Genomic DNA, 18,031 nt, shown 5'->3' on the forward strand with positions numbered 1-18,031 from the left:
GTAATCTGGCCGTAAAATATTTAATAATTAAATAACAGTAGTGCTATATCTAAAAAAACAGCATCCAAATTAAGGAAAAAATATATTTTTTCCATTTTCTCATTAGATTATATCTAGTTCAAACAATCGGCTAGATTACAAGTTGTGCATTCCTGGACATTCCAGCGTAATTCATACCGCATCTGAGAGCATTAGTTATGGACTTTGCAAAACAAAAATGTTTCACAAAACTCATAACTGAAATGTTACAAAGTACACTAACACCCATAAACTACCTATTAACCTCTAATCTGCTGCCCACCCACATCGTGACTATTAAATAAACCTATTAAACCCTAATACGCCACTCCCCAACATCGCCAACACTAAATATAATTATTAACCCCTATTCCACCGCTCCCCGACATTGTCAACACTAATAAAAGTCATTAATCCCTAATCTGCCGCCCCCGACATCGCAGACACCTAAATAAACCTATTAACCCCTAAACCGCCGACCCCCCATATCGCTGACACTATAATAAAGCATTAACCCTTAAACCTCCAGCCCCCCTTATCGTAACTACTAAACTAAACCTATTAACCCCTAAACCACAACTTCCCAACATTGCAAAACACTAAATTAAACTATTAACCCCTAAACCCAGGCGGTGACACCTTCATCCATTTTGGGGACGTCTTCTATCTTCATCCCGGCAGCGTGGAGCAGAGCTATCCAGGACGAAGAAGACATCCTGTGCGGAGCGTCCTCTTCATATGGTCACCGCCGTACACTAAAGTTGAATGCAAGGTAGCCGTTTCAAAATGGCGTACCTTGCATTACTATTGGCTGATTTGATTTTTCATTTGATTTGAACAGCCAATAGGATTTCAGTAGCTGTCATCCTATTGGCTATTTTGAACAACCAATAGGATTTCAGAAGCGTTCAGCCTATTGGCTGATTTGAATTTGAAGAATCAAATCAGCCAATAGGAATGCAAGGTACGCCATTTTTTAAATGGCCAGCTTGCATTCAACTTCATTGTACGGCGGTGACCATATGAAGAGGACACTCCACGCAGGATGTTTTCATCACCCTGGATAGCTCCGCTCCGCGCCACCGGAATAAAGATAGAAGACATCCCTGAGATGGATGAAGGTGTCGCCGCCTGGATGAAGATGGATGTCTGGACTTCAGGAACCATGAATAGAATTTATGGGGTTAGTATTAGGTTTTTTTTCATTTTTTGGGGTGTTTTTTTTTTTAGATTAGGGCTTTGGGCATGGCTCTGTAGAATATAGCAGTGTTCTGCACTTCCATTTCTAACAGGAACTGAAAAACTCACAATTTCAGAATGGAATGACAGGAAAATGGGACAAAATAAATAATGAAAGTATATTGTAGAGGTTTTTTTACATATACGATGTATCATTTTATGTTCCCATCTCAAAGTGTTTAATGTCCCTTTAAATAAATTATACATATATGCTATTTAGTCATAAGAACATATAACTAACTCTACTTATTCTAATTGTGCTTAAATAACTTACGGCTAGATTCCGAGTTTTGCGTTATGAGTGTAAAAGCTTCACAACACTGCTTTTTTTACTACCGCTGATATTACGAGTTTTGCAGGTATATCTGTACCGCACACTTCTTTGGTCGTAATGCAACGTAACTACCGCAGCTTTCAAAAAGTCCTTTTTCAATGGGACTTCCACAGCGCCGGTATTACGAATTTGCCTGTCCGGCCAAAAAGTGAGCGATACAGCCCATAACTACAAGATCCATACCGTAAACTGAGTTTAAGTCCGTAGTTATGGGTTTTATGTTACAAAGCCGTAACATAAAACTCATAACTAAAGTGCTAAAAAGTACACTAACCCCATAAACTACCTATTAACCCCTAAACAGAGGCCCTCCTGCATCACAAACACTAAAATAAAATTAACCCCTAATCTGCCGCTCCCGACATTGCCGCCACTATAATAAACATATTAACCCCTAAACCTCTGTACTCCCGCATCGCAAACATTAGTTAAATATTATTAACCCCTAATCTGCTGTCCCTAACATCGCTGCAACCTACATTACTTTTATTAACCTCTAATCTGCTGCCCCCAAAATCGCCACCACTAAACTAAAGTTATTAACCCCTAAACCTAACCCTAAGTCTAACCCTAACCCTAACCCCCACTAACTTTAACATAATTAAAATAAATCTAAATAAAAATTACAATTAATACCTAAATAACAATTTATGTAAGAACTTACCTGATAAATTCAATTCTTTCATATTGGCAAGAGTCCATGAGCTAGTGACGTATGGGATATACAATCCTACCAGGAGGGGCAAAGTTTCCCAAACCTCAAAATGCCTATAAATACACCCCTCACCACACCACAATTCAGTTTAATGAATAGCCAAGTAGTGGGGTGATAAAGAAAGGAGTAAAAAGCATCAACAAAGGAATTTGGAAATAATTGTGCTTTATACAAAAAATCATAACCATCATAAAATGGGTGGGTCTCATGGACTCTTAACAATTACATGAAAGAAAACATAATTTATGTAAGAACTTACCTGATAAATTAATTTCTTTCATATTGGCAAGAGTCCATGAGACCCACCCATTTTAAGATGTGGAACTCCACAGAAGAGTCACTAGAGAGGGAGGGATAAAAATTATAACAGCCTTTTTCCGCTGAAAAAAATTAATCCACAACCCAAAATATAAGTTTTATTCTCATAATGAAAAGATAAACTTAAAGAGGAATCAAACTGAAACAGCTGCCTGAAAAACTTTTCTACCAAAAACTGCTTCTGAAGAAGCAAATACATCAAAATGGTAGAAATTAGTAAATGTATGCAAAGAAGACCAAGTTGCTGCTTTGCAAATCTGATCAACTGAAGCTTCATTCTTCAAAAGCCCACAAAGTGGAGACTGGTCTAATAGAATGAGCTGTAATTCTCTGAGGCAGGGCCTGACCCGACTCCAAATAAGCCTGATGAATCAAAAGTTTTAACCAAGATGCCAAGGAAATGGCAGAAGCCTTCTGACCTTTCCTAGAACCAGAAAAGATAACACAATAGACTAGAAGTCTTCCTGAAATCTTTAGTAGCTTCAACAAAATATTTCAAAGCTCTTACCACATCCAAAGAATGTAAGGATCTATCCAAAGAATTCTTAGGATTAGGACACAAAGAAGGGACAACAATTTCTCTATTAATGTTGTTAGAATTCACAACCTTAGGTAGAAATTTAAATGAAGTCCACAAAACTGCCTTAGCCTGATGGAAAATCAGAAAAGAAGAGTCACAAGAAAGAGCAGATATTTCGGGAACTCTTCTAGCAGAAGAGATTGCCAAAAGGAACAACACTTTCCAAGAAAGTAGTTTAATGTCCAAAGAATGCATAGGCTCAAATGGAGGAGCCTGTAAAGCCTTCAATCCCAAATTAAGAATCCAAATAGGAGAGATTGATTTAATGACAGGCTTGATATGGACCAAAGCCTGCACAAAACAGTGACTATCAGGAAGCTTAGCAATCTTTCTGTGAAATAAAACAGAAAGAGCAGAGATTTGTGCCTTCAAGGAACTTGCAGACAAACCCTTATCCAAACCATCCTGAAGAAACTGTAAAATTCTAGGAATTCTAAAAGAATTCCAGGAGAATTTATGAGAAGAACACCATGAAATATAAGTCTTCCAAACTCGATAATAAATCTTTCTAGAAACAGATTTACGAGAATGTAACATAGTATTAATCATTGAGTCAGAGAAACCTCTATGACTAAGCACTAGGCGTTCAATTTCCATACCTTCAAATTTAATGATTTGAGATCCTAATAGAAAAATGGACCTTGAGACAGAAGGTCTGGCCTTAATGGCCAAGGTTGGCAACTGGACATCCGAACAAGATCTGCATACCTAAACCTGTGAGGCCATACTGGAGCTACTAGCAACACAAACGATTGTTCCATGATGATTTTGGAAATCACTCTTGGAAGAAGAACCAGAGGCGGGAAGATACAAGAAGGTTGGTAACACCAAGTAACTGCTAACACATCCACTGCTTCCGCCTGAGGATCCCTGGACCTGGACAGGTACCTGGGTAGTTTCTTGTTTAGATGGGAAGCCATCAGATCTATTTCTGGAAGACCCCACATCTGAACAATCTGAGAAAACACATCTGGATGGAGCAACCACTCCCCCGGATGTAAAGTCTGACAGCTGAGATAATCCTCTTCCCAATTGACTATACCTGGGATATGAACCACAGAAATTAGACAGGAGCTGGATTCCGCCCAAGCAAGTATCCGAGATACTTCTTTCATAGCTTGGGGACTGTGAGTCCCACCCTGATGATTGACATATGCCACAGTTGTGATATTGTCTGTCTGAAAACAACTGAACGGGTCTCTCTTCAACAGAGGCCAAACCTGAAGAGCCCTGAAAATAGCACTGAGTTCTAAAATATTGATTGGTAACCTCGACTCTTGAGATTTCCAAACCCCTTGTGCTGTCAGAGATCCCCAGACAGCTCCCCAACCTGAAAGACTTGCATCTGTTGTGATCACAGTCCAGGTTGGATGAACTAAAGAGGCCCCTTGAACTATACGATGGTGATCTAACCACCAAGTCAGAGAGAGTCGAACATTGGGATTTAAGGATATTAATTGTGATATTTTTGTATAATCCCTGCACCATTGGTTCAGCATACAAAGCTGGAGGGGTCTCATATGAAAATGAGCAAAGGAGATCGTGTCCGATGCTGCAGTCATGAGACCTAAAACTTCCATGCACATAGCTACTGAAAGGAATGATTGAGACTAAAGGTTTCGACAAGCTGAAACCAATTTTAATCGTCTCTTGTCTGTTAGAGTCGTGGACACTGAATCTATCTGGAAACTTAAAAAGGTGACACTTGTCTGAGGAATCAAAGAACTTTTTGGTAAATTGATCCTCCAACCATGTCTTTGAAGAAACAACACTAGTTGATTTGTGCGAGATTCTGCAGAATTTAAAGACTGAGCTAGTACCAAGATATCGTCCAAATAAGGAAACACTGCAATACCCTGTTCTCTGATTACAGAGAGTAGGGCACCTAGAACCTTTGAAAAGATTCTTTGAGCTGTCACTAGGCCAAATGAAAGAGCGACAAATTGGTAAGGCTTGTCTAGAAAAGAGAATCTCAGAAACCGATAGTGGTCTGGATGAATCGGAATATGAAGATATGCATCCTGTAAGTCTATTGTGGACATATAATGCCCTTGCTGAACAAAAGGCAGAATAGTCCTTATAGTCAGCATTTTGAAAGTTGGCACTCTTACATAACGATTCAAAATTTTCAGATCCAGAACTGGCCTGAATGAATTTTCTTTCTTTGGGACAATGAATAGATTTGAATAACACCCCAGACCCTGTTCCTGAAACGGAACTGGTATGATTACCCCTGAAAGCTCCAGATCTGAAACACACTTCAGAAAAGCCTGAGCCTTTACTGTATTTGCTGGGATGCGTGAGAGAAAAATCTTCTCACAGGAGGTCTTACTCTTAATCCTATTTGGTACCCTTGAGAGACAATACTCTGAATCCATTAATTTTGGACAGAATCTGCCCAAATGTTTTGGAAGAATCTTAATCTGCCCCCTACCAGCTGAGCTTGAATAAGGGCCGCACCTTCATGCAGACTTGGGGGCTGGCTTTGGTTTCTTAAATGGTTTGGATTTACTCCAACTTGAAGAAGGTTTCCAATTGGAACCAGATTCTTTGGGGGAAGGATTAGGTTTCTGTTTCTTATTTTGTTGAAAGGAACAAAAACGGTTAGAAGCTTTAGATTTACCCTTAGGTCTTTTATCCTGAGGCAAAAAAACTCCCTTCCCCCCAGTGACAGTTGAAATAATCGAATCCATCTGAGAACCAAATAACTTATTACCTTGGAAAGAAAGAGATAGTAATCTAGACTTAGATACCATGTCAGCATTCCAATATTTGAGCCACAAAACTCTTCTAGCTAAAATAGCTAAAGACATAGATCTAACATCAATTTTGATGATATCAAAAATGGCATCACAGATAAAATGATTAGCATGTTGAAGCAAGTGAACAACGCTAGACAAATCAGGATCCATTTCCTGTTGTGCTAAACTTTCCAACCAGAAAGTTGATGCAGCTTCAACATCAGCCATAGAAATGACAGGCCTGAGAAGATAACCAGAATATAAATAAGCTTTCCTTAGATAGGATTCAAGTTTCCTATCTAAAGGGTCTTTAAAAGAAGTACTATCTTCCATAGGAATAGTAGTACGTTTAGCAAGAGTAGAAAAAGCCCCATCAACTTTGGGGATCTTTTCCCAAAACTCCAATCTAACTGCTGGCAAAGGATACAATTTTTTAGACCTTGAAGAAGGAATAAAAGAAGTACCAGGCCTATTCCATTCCTTAGAAATCATATCAGAGATAGCATCAGGAACTGAAAAAACCTCTGGAGTAACCACAGGAGGTTTATAAACAGAATTTAAACATTTACTACTTTTAATATTAAGAGGACTAGTTTCCTCAATATCCAATGTAATCAACACCTCTTAACAAGGAACAAATATACTCCATTTTAAATAAATAAGTAGATTTGTCAGTGTCAATATTTGAGGAAGGATCTTTTGAATCAGATAGATCTTCATCAGAGGAGGATAATTCAGTATGTAGTCGGTCATTTAAAATTTCAACAACTTTATGAGAAGTTTTAAAAGACCTTTTACGTTTATTAGAAGGCAGGATGGCAGACAAAGCCTTTTGAATTGCATCAGCAATAAAATCTTTTATATTCACAGGTATATCATGTACATTAGATGTTGAAGGAACAACAGGTATTATACTATTACTGATGGACACATTCTCTGCATGTAAAAGCTTATCATGCCAACTATTACATACCACTGCTGGAGATATAATCTCCACACATTTACAACAGATGCACTTAGCTTTGGAAGAACTGTTATCAGGCAGCAGGGTTCCAGCAGTGGTTTTTGAGACAGGATCAGATTGAGACATCTTGCAAATGTAAGAGAAAAAACAACATATAAAGCAAAATTATCAATTTCCTTATATGGCAGTTTCAGGAATGGGAAAAAACTGCAAACAGCATAGCCCTCGGACATAGAAAAAGGCAAGAGCCATATAGGAATGGGGTAATAAATAATGAAATTATTTGGTGCCAAGTATGACGCACAACGCTAACTGAAATTTTTTTGGCGCTGACAACATCTGGAAATGACACACTCGCGTCATTGTAGACGCACCCTTGTGCAAGGAACTCAGCTTCAACTAAGACGCCGGAAATGATGAATTTGAGCCATTGGACGTAACTTTGCGCCAAAAAAATTCTTGCGCCAAGAATGACGCAATAAACTTTGTCATTTTGCGCCCTTGTGAGCCTAATTTTGCCCGTGAAATTAAATGAAAAAGCAGTCAATTGAAAAAAGACTATACACCAAGTAAGAAAAATATTTTCCTAAATATGTTTTTTCCCAAATATGAAACTGATAGTCTTCAAAAGGAAATATACATAAACCTGACTCATGGCAAATATAAGTACAATACATATATTTAGAATTTTATATTAATGCATAAAGTGCCAAACCATAGCTGAGAATGTCTTAAGTAATGAAAACATACTGTTTCATAAAAATAAATATTCTTCATAGAAAGTGTTTTTCTAATTACAGGTATAATAACCTTATATGGTGCAAACCCTTGTAACAAATATTCCTTCAATACTATAAGAAAAAGAGAAAATAGGCCCTATAACTGATAGATGGTCCTATAAAAAGGCAGGGAATACAGCACTCTTTTAAATGTCAATAAACATTAAATTTCTGTTAATACAGTTCTATACTTCTGAACTGTGACAAAATAAACATAAACAGGTGTAATGAAAAGAATCATCATATTATATACAACACCTAAAGCAATCATTCAAAATGCAGACACAGACCTCCTATATGCAATCAAACATCTGAAATCTCAAACCTAAGTCAACAACAACCAAAAAAAACAAGAAAAAAAAATAGTAAGTCCAGGAGAATAGGAGCCAGTTCATAAGTTATGTGTAGCATTCTGTCCATGTATCCTCCAGATTAATAACACACAGTGTCAGAAGTTGTCAGTTAAGCAAATAGGCTGACAAGTAAGATTTAAAGCAAGCCAGTCCAAAGGTAGTCAGCTGTGTGAGTGTCAAACTTCTTTAAAATATATACAGTTCAAGCAGTACTGGTAAAATATGTAGGGATAGGGAACGTTACCTTCTGCAACTTGGCTTCATATGTTACACCGCTTTAATCAAAACAGGACTTGTACATCCTACCTGAAGCCTTCATTCCCTCCATTAACAGAGCTTGATCCACTGCAAGTATCCTAAGACCAGACCTTGGTACTTGTGTCGTCATGTATACTTATTTAGAAGTTACTCCCACAGCAAAATCGCTGTACTAGTATCGCCACTTGTTTTCTTTTCCCGTGACACTCGTGCGTGTTCCTTCCAATCTGGGAATCTTGTAAATAGGTTCTTTTGTAAGACAGCATTTAGGTGAGTTGCTTTCAAACAAACCAGTCAACGCGCGTTTCACCCATGATAATTTGCAATAAGGGCTTCGTCAGAGCTGTCAATCACAGTGTGAGTCAATCTTTAACTGGTAAGCTCCACCTCTTTTTGTAACATCATAGCTTCTTAAGGTGGACGGATACCATCTCCAATACTTACTCACTAAAAACTTTTATATATTTACAGAAAAAGATTTTCGTTATACTTATCATTCATTCATCAACAGCCTTCACACTAGAGTTACGCTACCTATTAGTTGCTAGGGATGTATCACCCATTTAACCAAAAAGAATACTTTATGTTTATGCTATATATATATATATATATATATATATATATACATACATATATATATATATATATATATATATATATACATATATACATATATATATATATACATACATGTATACACACTCATGCATATGAATATATATATATATATATATATATATATATATATATATATATATATATATATGTATATATACACACAAACACATATTTATAAATGTGCTTACAAAGTAGGCCTCTTAACCTTATATATTCTTCATTCTTAAAGGGAAACCACCCAAAAATATATTTTTGTAGAATCTTTATTTATTAAAGGTTACCTTTTGTTACCTACTATATTTAAACAGTGTGTCAAGCACAGTATCTAATCTGATGCTTTACTATTTTAACCTCTATCTATACCAATAAGGTTTTATTTTAGAGTAACCAGATATTTCTTAAAGCATAAACAAGTTTTAGGGAAAAACACTGATACAATGCAAAGTATGAGGATTTCTTATTTATAGAAGACTCACAATATATTGTACTCCTAGAGAAAACTCACAAATTCTAGTTTCTCATTTAATCCCCTGGGGGACAATGTTTTTAGAATGTACATCCATTTAGTCTCTGTTTGTAGAAGACATTTATCATTGTCTCCACCTCTTCCTGATGTAATGCCTCTATCAATACCCACAAATCTTAAAGTTTCTGGATTTGATTCATGGCATTCCAAAAAATGCCTTGCCACGCTTGTGTCCTTTAGAGAGGTAATGTCATCTCTATGTTCTCTTATACGATCCTTTATCTGTCTTTTCGTTTTTCCAACATAGAATTTTGATAGACCACTCCAAAGGAATCACAATTGGTAAAATATTTAATCTTGTACTGTTTTTCCCCTGTGCCAAATGTTTTAGTCCTCATCATGAAGGGGCAATAAACACATTTACCACATGGAGAGTTTCCTTTTACCTTATGACAACTCAACCAGTTACCCATATGAGGGGATCTCACATAGTTACTCATTACCAGTGCATCTTTCAAGTTTTGAGCTCTTCTTGCTGTCATTAGAGGGACTGGACCCAATATTTCTTTTACCCCCTCATCTTGGAGTAAGTAATGCCAGTTCTTTTTAAAGATTGATCTCATGGTCTCCCACTGGCAATTAAATTTACTGATATATCTGATCATTTGACTTTCACTGTCTGTGGCCCTATTTTCTTTGTACAGAAGTTTATCCCTTTGAGTATTTCTTGTTCTCTTCTGTGCTCTTTTTACAGATCAGCGCTGATCACTATAAGTCTCCAATATGATCCACTATATGGCCATTTAATATGCTTTTTGGTTGTTGTTGACTTAGGTTTGAGATTTCAGATGTTTGATTGCATATAGGAGGTCTGTGTCTGCATTTTAAATGATTGCTTTAGGTGTTGTTGATTTTTTGTATATAATATGATGATTCTTTTCATTACACCTGTTTATGCTTATTTTGTCACAGTTCAGAAGTATAGAATTGTATTAACAAAAATTTAAAAAAAAGTGTTTATTGACATTTAAAAGAGTGCTGTATTCCCTCTGGTTTTATAGGACCATCTATCAGTTATAGGTCCTATTTTGTCTTATAGTATTGAAGGAATGAAAACATACTTACCGAAAGACACCCATCCACATATAGCAGATAGCCAAACCAGTACTGAAACAGTTATCAGTAGAGGTAATGGAATATGAGAGTATATCGTCGATCTGAATAAGGGAGGTAGGAGATGAATCTCTACGATCGATAACAGAGAACCGCTATGAAATAGATCCACGTTAGGATGACCATTGTATTCAATAGGTGATACTCTCTTCACATCCCTCTGACATTCACTGTACTCTGAGAGGAATCAGGCTTCAAAATGCTGAGAAGTGCATATCAATGTAAAAATCTTAGCACAAACTTACTTCACCACCTCCATAGGAGCCAAAGTTTGTAAAACTGAATTGTTGGTGTGGTGAGGGGTGTATTTATAGGCTTTTTGATGTTTGGGAAACTTTGCCCCTCCTGGTAGGATTGTATATCCCATACGTCACTAGCTCATGGACTCTTGCCAATTACATGAAAGAAAATTCATATTTAAAACTAAATAGTTACCTATAAAATAAAACCTAAGCTAGCTACAATATAACTAATACAGGTATACCTCACTTTACAGCGCTTCACTTTACAGCGATTCGCTAATACAGCGCTTTGTGGAGCTGAAGTTCAACCTCCAAGCATTTTGAAACAGTGCTGTAAATCATTGGGAGATTGCGAGAAAAGTGACTGGCACCATTTTGTTATGCTTAGTTTACTCTGTTTACAGCATTACAGTGCAATCTGTGTCTCAGTGCTATAGTCTGGCAAATTTTACAGGTACAGTATTTATTGAATACTAATTGAATACTGTACTGTGCTAGTGTTAAACTAAACGTAGCACTATTGCACCCCTAATATATGTTAGTTCAAACATGTTTTTAAGATTTTAAACACTGAAAAGAAAGCTAAAACTGCCTTGTTTCACTTTAAGGCGTTTTTCACTTTACAGCGGGGCTCCGGTCCCTAACACGCTGTATGAGCGGGGTATACCTGTAGTTACATTGTATCTAGCTTATGTTTTATTTTTATTTGACAGGTAAGTTTGTATTTATTTTAACTAGGTAGACTAGTTAGTAAATAGTTATTAACTATTCGCTAACTACCTAAATAAAATAAATACAAACTTACCTGTAAAATAAAACCTAACCTGTCTTACACTAACACCTAACCTTACACTACAATTAAATCAATTAGATTAATTAAATACAATTAACTAAATTGCAAAAAAAATAAACACTAAATTACACAAAATAAAAAAGAAATCATCAAATATTTAAACTAATTACACCTAATCTAATAGCCCTATCAAAATAAAAAAGCCCCCCCCCAAAATAAAAAAAAACCCCTAGCCTAAACTAAACTGCCAATATCCCTTAAAAGGGCCTTTTGCGGGGCATTGCCCCAAAGAAATCAGCTCTTTTACCTGTAAAAAAAATAATACAAACAATCCCAACAGTAAAACCCACCACCCACACAACCAAACCCCCCTAATAAAATCCTATCTAAAAAAACCTAAGCTCCCCATTGCCCTGAAAAGGGAATTTGGATGGGCATTGCCATTAAAAGGGCATTTAGCTATTTTTCAGCCCAAACCCTAAGCTAAAAATAAAAACCATCCAATAAACCTTTAAAAAAACCTAACACTAAGCCCCGAAGATCCACTTACAGTTTTTGAAGGCCGACATCCATCCTCAACTAAGCCGGGAGAAGTCTTAATCCAAGCGGGCAGATACGAAGCCGGGAGAAATCTTCATCCAAGCGGCAAGAAGTGGTCCTCCAGGCGGGCAGAAGCCTTCATCCAGATGGCATCTTCTATCTTCATCCTTCCGACGTGGAGCGGCTCCATCTTCAAGACATCCGGCGCGGAGCATCCTCTTCTGACGATAGCTACTGAAGAATGAAGGTTCCTTTAAGGGACATCAGTCAAGATGGCGCCCCTTGAATTCCGATTAGCTGATAGAATCAGCCAATCGGAATTAAAAGTTGAAAAATCCTATTGGCTGATGCAATCAGCCAATAAGATTGAGCTTCAATCCTATTGGCTGATCCAATCAGCCAATAGGATTGAGCTCACATTATATTGGCTGTTCCAATCAGCTAATAGAATAAGAGCTCAATCCTATTGGCTGATTGGATCAGCCAATAGGATTGAAGCTCAATCCTATTGGCTGATTGCATTAGGATTTTTTCAACTTTAATTCAAATTGGCTGATAGAATTCTATCAGCCAATCGGAATTCAAGGGATGCCATCTTGGATGACGTCCCTTAAAGGAACCTTCATTCTTCAGTAGCCGTCATCAGAAGAGGATGCTCTGCACCGGATCTCTTGAAGATGGAGCCGCTCCGTGTCGGAAGGATGAAGATAGAAGATGCCGTGTGGATGAAGACTTCTGCCTGCCTTGAGGACCACTTCTTGCCGCTTGGATGAAGACTTCTCCTGACTTTGTTGAGGACTTCTGCCCGCTTGGATGAAGACTTCTCCCGGCTTCGTTGATGATGGATGTCCGGTCTTCAAAATCTGTAAGTGGATCTTCGGGGGTTAGTGTTAGGTTTTTTAAGGGTTTATTGGGTGGGTTTTATTTTTAGCTTAGGGTTTGGGCTGAAAAAGAGCTAAATGCCCTTTTAAGGGCAATGCCCATCCAAATGCCCTTTTCAGGGCAATGGGGAGCTTAGGTTTTTTCAGATAGGATTTTATTTGGGGGGTTTGGTTGTGTGGGTGGTGGGTTTTACTGTTGGGGGGTTGTTTATTTTTTTTTTTTACAGGTAAAAGATTTCTTTGGGGCAATACATTTTTTTTATTTTGATAGGGCTATTAGATTAGGTGTAAATATTTTAAATATTTGATAATTTCTTTTTTTATTTTATGTAATTTAGTGGGGTTTTTTGCAATTTAGTTAATTGTATTTACTTAATGTAATTGATTTAATTGTAGTGTAAGGTTAGGTGTTAGTGTAAGACAGGTTAGGTTTTATTTTACAGGTAAGTTTGTATTTATTTTAACAAGGTAGTTAGTAAATAGTTAATAACTATTTACTAACTAGTCTACCTAGTTAAAATAAATACAAACTTAGCTGTGAAATAAAAATAAAACCTAAGATAGCTACAATATAACTATTAGTTATATTGTAGCTAGGTTAGGTTTTATTTTATAGGTACAGGTGGCCCTCGATTTACAACGGTTCAATTTACACTGTTTCAGAATAACAACCTTTTTGTTCAGTTATGTGACTGCTATTGAAAAGCATTAAGAAGCAGTGCATTGATTAAAATAGCCAGTAGGTGGAGCTGTCCACTTGTGTTGCAGCAAAGATATGCAAGCCAAGCAAGCTGAAATTAATCAGTTTAACCAGACCTGAGCTATCGAGCAGCTTGCAAAGGAACAAGATCTTCCTGTCTATAAATCAGTTCAGATTGGAATGCATAGAAAGAACTGTTTGCAAAAAAATGCAAGTAAAGTCTGTGTTGTGTGATTATTTTATTAGGTTTATAATGCTGTTTAGCAAATGTTTTTGTTCATTTAACTTAGTTTAATTATATATTCTGTGTTGTGTGATTATTTTATTAGGTTTATAATGCTGTTTAGCATTTAAAGCCTTTTTTCAAAGCTTTAAAAATAATGTATGAGGTGTTACTTATGCCAATTTTGAGAGGGGCCTGGAACCTAACTCCCTCACTTCCCATTGACCTACATTATAAACTGGGTTTCAATTTACAACGGTTTTGATTTACAACCATTCCTTCTGGAACCTAACCCCGGCGTAAACTGAGGGCTACCTGTATTTCGTTTTAAATAGGAATTATTTAGGTATTAATTGTAATTTTTATTTAGATTTATTTTAATTATGTTAAAGTTAGTGGTGTTAGGTTTAGGGTTACATTAGGGTTAGACTTAGGGTTAGGTTTAGTGGTTAATAACTTTAGTATAGTGGCGGTGACGTTGGGGGCAGCAGATTAGGGGGTTAATAAGTGTAGGTAGGTGGTGGCGATGTCGGGGGCGGCAGATTAGGGGTTAATAACTGTAATGCAAGGAAGAAGAGAAGAGGCAGCACACTTGGTAACTCCAATAAAACTGAACTTTATTCCAACATTGGGATTGTGAAACAAACAACCAACACGAAGGAGCAAAAAAGGGGGCATGTCTTTACACGTTTCGTGCCGTGCGGCGCTTAGTCATAGGATGATAGTGAAGTACAAACAAGATAAGTATATACCCCTAGACCACCAATCATAACAAAACAATTAATGATGGGAAGGACAAGGAGTGGAAAGAAACAGGTAAAAAAATGGACAAAAAGATTAATATGAAAGTTTTCACAGGGCAACAGAACGTTTATTGCTCAATTTTCTAAATATTACGAAAAGACTGAGCATCACGTATTGAGAGGAATCACTGTTACTATAAACATACTAGAATCTTGCAGCAAATTTGGCACGTTACATAATATATAATATATAATATAGTATGGTATAATAAAATATGATATAATATAATACATATGAGTCACCATAACCCACATCCTGTTGTTAAATATATCAACAAAGCCTTCATTGTTGTTTAATGATTGATCAAACTGCCACAGAATTCTCTGATTAGTTAAACCGAGCATCTTATAATAAATAAAAAGTAAAGGACTCTAAAACATATGGAAAATGTGTTCCTTAGAACACATATAATCGTATTATGGTATATGTTTGATATAATTTATGTGTATTAAGTGATATTGTCTTACTATAGATTCAAAACAGAAAACTTAGGGTACCAACACATATTCGTCAGCGTCATAGAGGCGAAAAAAGATAGCAAAATGTGTGATATATATGTGTATGTATAAACATCTTATATTAAAGAACAAATGACTAGAAAAATTTATAAAGGTGCACAATTAACAAGTAACTTCTGAGTATAAACATATAGGTAACCATGTTTGCATGACGACAAATATTCATAGGTCAAGACACTTCCTAAATCATACAGTGAAAATATGCGTTAAGATATTCAAAGCTACATCAGATCCCTACTTTCAACAATAGGCTAAAACCCCAGAGAAGTATGCAACAAAAACTGACACAAATTTGTATTGTCATGGCACCACTTAGATAAGGCACCAATCTCCGAGATATGTCACTAATATCTAATACCTTCACCAGTGTTAGGCCAATGCTATAACAGGATAACCTAATGTCATAAAAGGTACATAATAAAGCATCTGTCAGTGACATTTCACTCAATAAAAAAAAAAAACTTATATCCCATTCTTTATTAAAACCGTGTCGTTCTCTAGTGTTAAGCGTGAGGATCCAAAAGAGTTCTTTTTTCATGAGGATCTTATATTTATTACCACCTCTAGGTGGCAGTTTCATATTGCTTCTCTTACTAACAGAGTTCATGAACGATCCTAGAGGTTTTCCTGGAGCCGTGCTGTTTCCTTCCTTGTTGTAGTAATAACTGTAATGTAGGTGGAGGCGACATTGGGGGCGGCATATTAGGGGTTAATAACTGTAATGTAGGTGTCGGCGATGTCAGGGGCGGCAGATTAGGGTTGTTTAGACTCGGGGTTTATGTTAGGGTGTTAGGTGTAAACATAACTTTTCTTTCCCCATAGGAATCAATGGGTCTGCCTTACGGAGCTTTACACTCCTTTATTGCAGGTCTTAGGCTTTTTTTTAGCCGGCTCTCCCCATTGATGTCTATGGGGAAATCATGCACAAGCATGTAAAGCCAGCTCAGAGCAGCGCTGGTATTTGGGTACGGTATGGAGCTCAACGCTGACATATTGCCCGCTAACGCCGGGTTTTTGCAAACCTGTAATAGCAGCGCTATAGGGAGGTGAGCAGTGGAAATAACTTGCAAGTTAGCACCGAGCCGCACATAACACAATACTCGTAATCTAGCCGTTAAATATTTAATACTTAAATAACAGTAGTGCTATATCTAAAAAAAAAACAGTATCCAAATCAAGGAAAAAATATATTTTTCCATTTTCTCATTAGTTTATATCTAGTTCAAACAATCGGCTAGATTACAAGTTTTGCGTTCCTGGCCATTCCAGTGTAATCTATACCGCATCTGAGAGCAGTAGTTACGGACTTTGCGAAACAAAAATATTTCACAAAACTCATAACTAAAATGTTACAAAGTAAACTAACACCCATAAACTACCTATTAACCCCTAAACCACCTCCCTCGCACATTGCAAACACTATATTAAACCTATTAACCCCTAATCTGATGCCCACCCAACATCGCGACTATTAAATAAACCTATTAACCCCTAATCTGCTGTCCACCCACATTGCGACTATTAAATAAACCTATTAACCCCTAATATGCCACTCCCCAATGTTGCCAACACTAAATATAATTATTAACCCCTATTCTGCCGCTCCCCGACATTGCCGACACTAATAAAAGTTATTAACCCCTAATCCGCCGCCCCCGACATCACCAACACCTAAATAAACCTATTAACCCCTAAACCGCCGCCCCCCCCATATCGCCGACACTATAATAAAGAGCTGAATGCCCTTTTAAGCACAGTAAAAGAACTGAATGCCCTTTTAATGGGCAATGCCCATACAAATGTCCCTTTAGGGGCAATAGGTAGCTTATTTATTATTTTTTGTAAGCTTAGAGTTTTTTGTTTTTACGTAATTTAGTATTTATTATATTTTGTAATTTTAGATTTATTTTTTTCGTAGTGTTATTTTTTTTTAAATTTGTTATTTAGATGTTTTGATTGGTAGTTTTTACTAATTTTACTAGAATAGTTATGTTAGGTTAATTTATATTTTAAACTTATTTATTTTTTTATTTCACAGGTAAGTTTTTATTTATTTTAAGATAGTTATATTTTAATTTAAAGTTAGGGGGTGTTAGGTTTAGGGGTTAATAGTTTAATTTAGTGTTTTGTGATGTGGGGGGCATCGGTTTAGGGGTTACTAGGTTTATTTTAGTAGTTCTGATGAGGGGGGCTTGAGGTTTAGGGGTTAATACTTTATTATTGTGTTGGTGATATGGGGGGCCGGCGGTTTAGGGGTTATTAACATTTATTAGTGTCAGCAATGTCAGGGAGTGGCGGATTATGGTTTAATTACTTTATTTAGTGTCTGCACCACTGGGGAGTGGCGGAATAGGGGTGTTTAGACTAGGGGTTTATGTTAGGGTGTTAGGTTTAAACATAACTTTCTTTATCCCATAGACATCAATGGGGTTGCGTTACGGTGATCTCCATCCCGCGATCGCAGGTCCTAGTTTTTTTTCTAGCACTCTCTCCCCTTTGATGTCTAAGGGGTAAAGCGTGCACAAGCACGTAAACTCAGCGCTTGGCTTTTGTGTGGTATGGAGCTTAACGCACCATAATGCACAGCACAAGGAGGCTTTTCAGTAACTCGTAATGGCAGCGATATGGAGAGTGCAATAACGCAATTTTTTTAGCATTAGTTTCGCACCCTGTTTAGTGCAAAACTCGTAATCTAGGTGACTGATTTTAAATTATTTTACTTGAAGTTATGTTTTAGGTCTAACTGCCAAAGAGTCATTTTGACATTTGTGCAT

At 36.9% G+C, this 18,031-nt stretch overlaps 1 protein-coding gene across 1 annotated transcript in view; it reads right to left on the bottom strand.

The window, feature by feature from the left end:
- Positions 1–18,031, bottom strand: part of PLXDC2 (plexin domain containing 2) — a 1,268,934-nt gene that overhangs the window by 101,445 nt on the left and 1,149,458 nt on the right. The window lies entirely within an intron of this gene.

This window comes from Bombina bombina, chromosome 5 (assembly GCF_027579735.1).
Source record: "Bombina bombina isolate aBomBom1 chromosome 5, aBomBom1.pri, whole genome shotgun sequence".
NCBI lineage: Eukaryota > Metazoa > Chordata > Amphibia > Anura > Bombinatoridae > Bombina > Bombina bombina.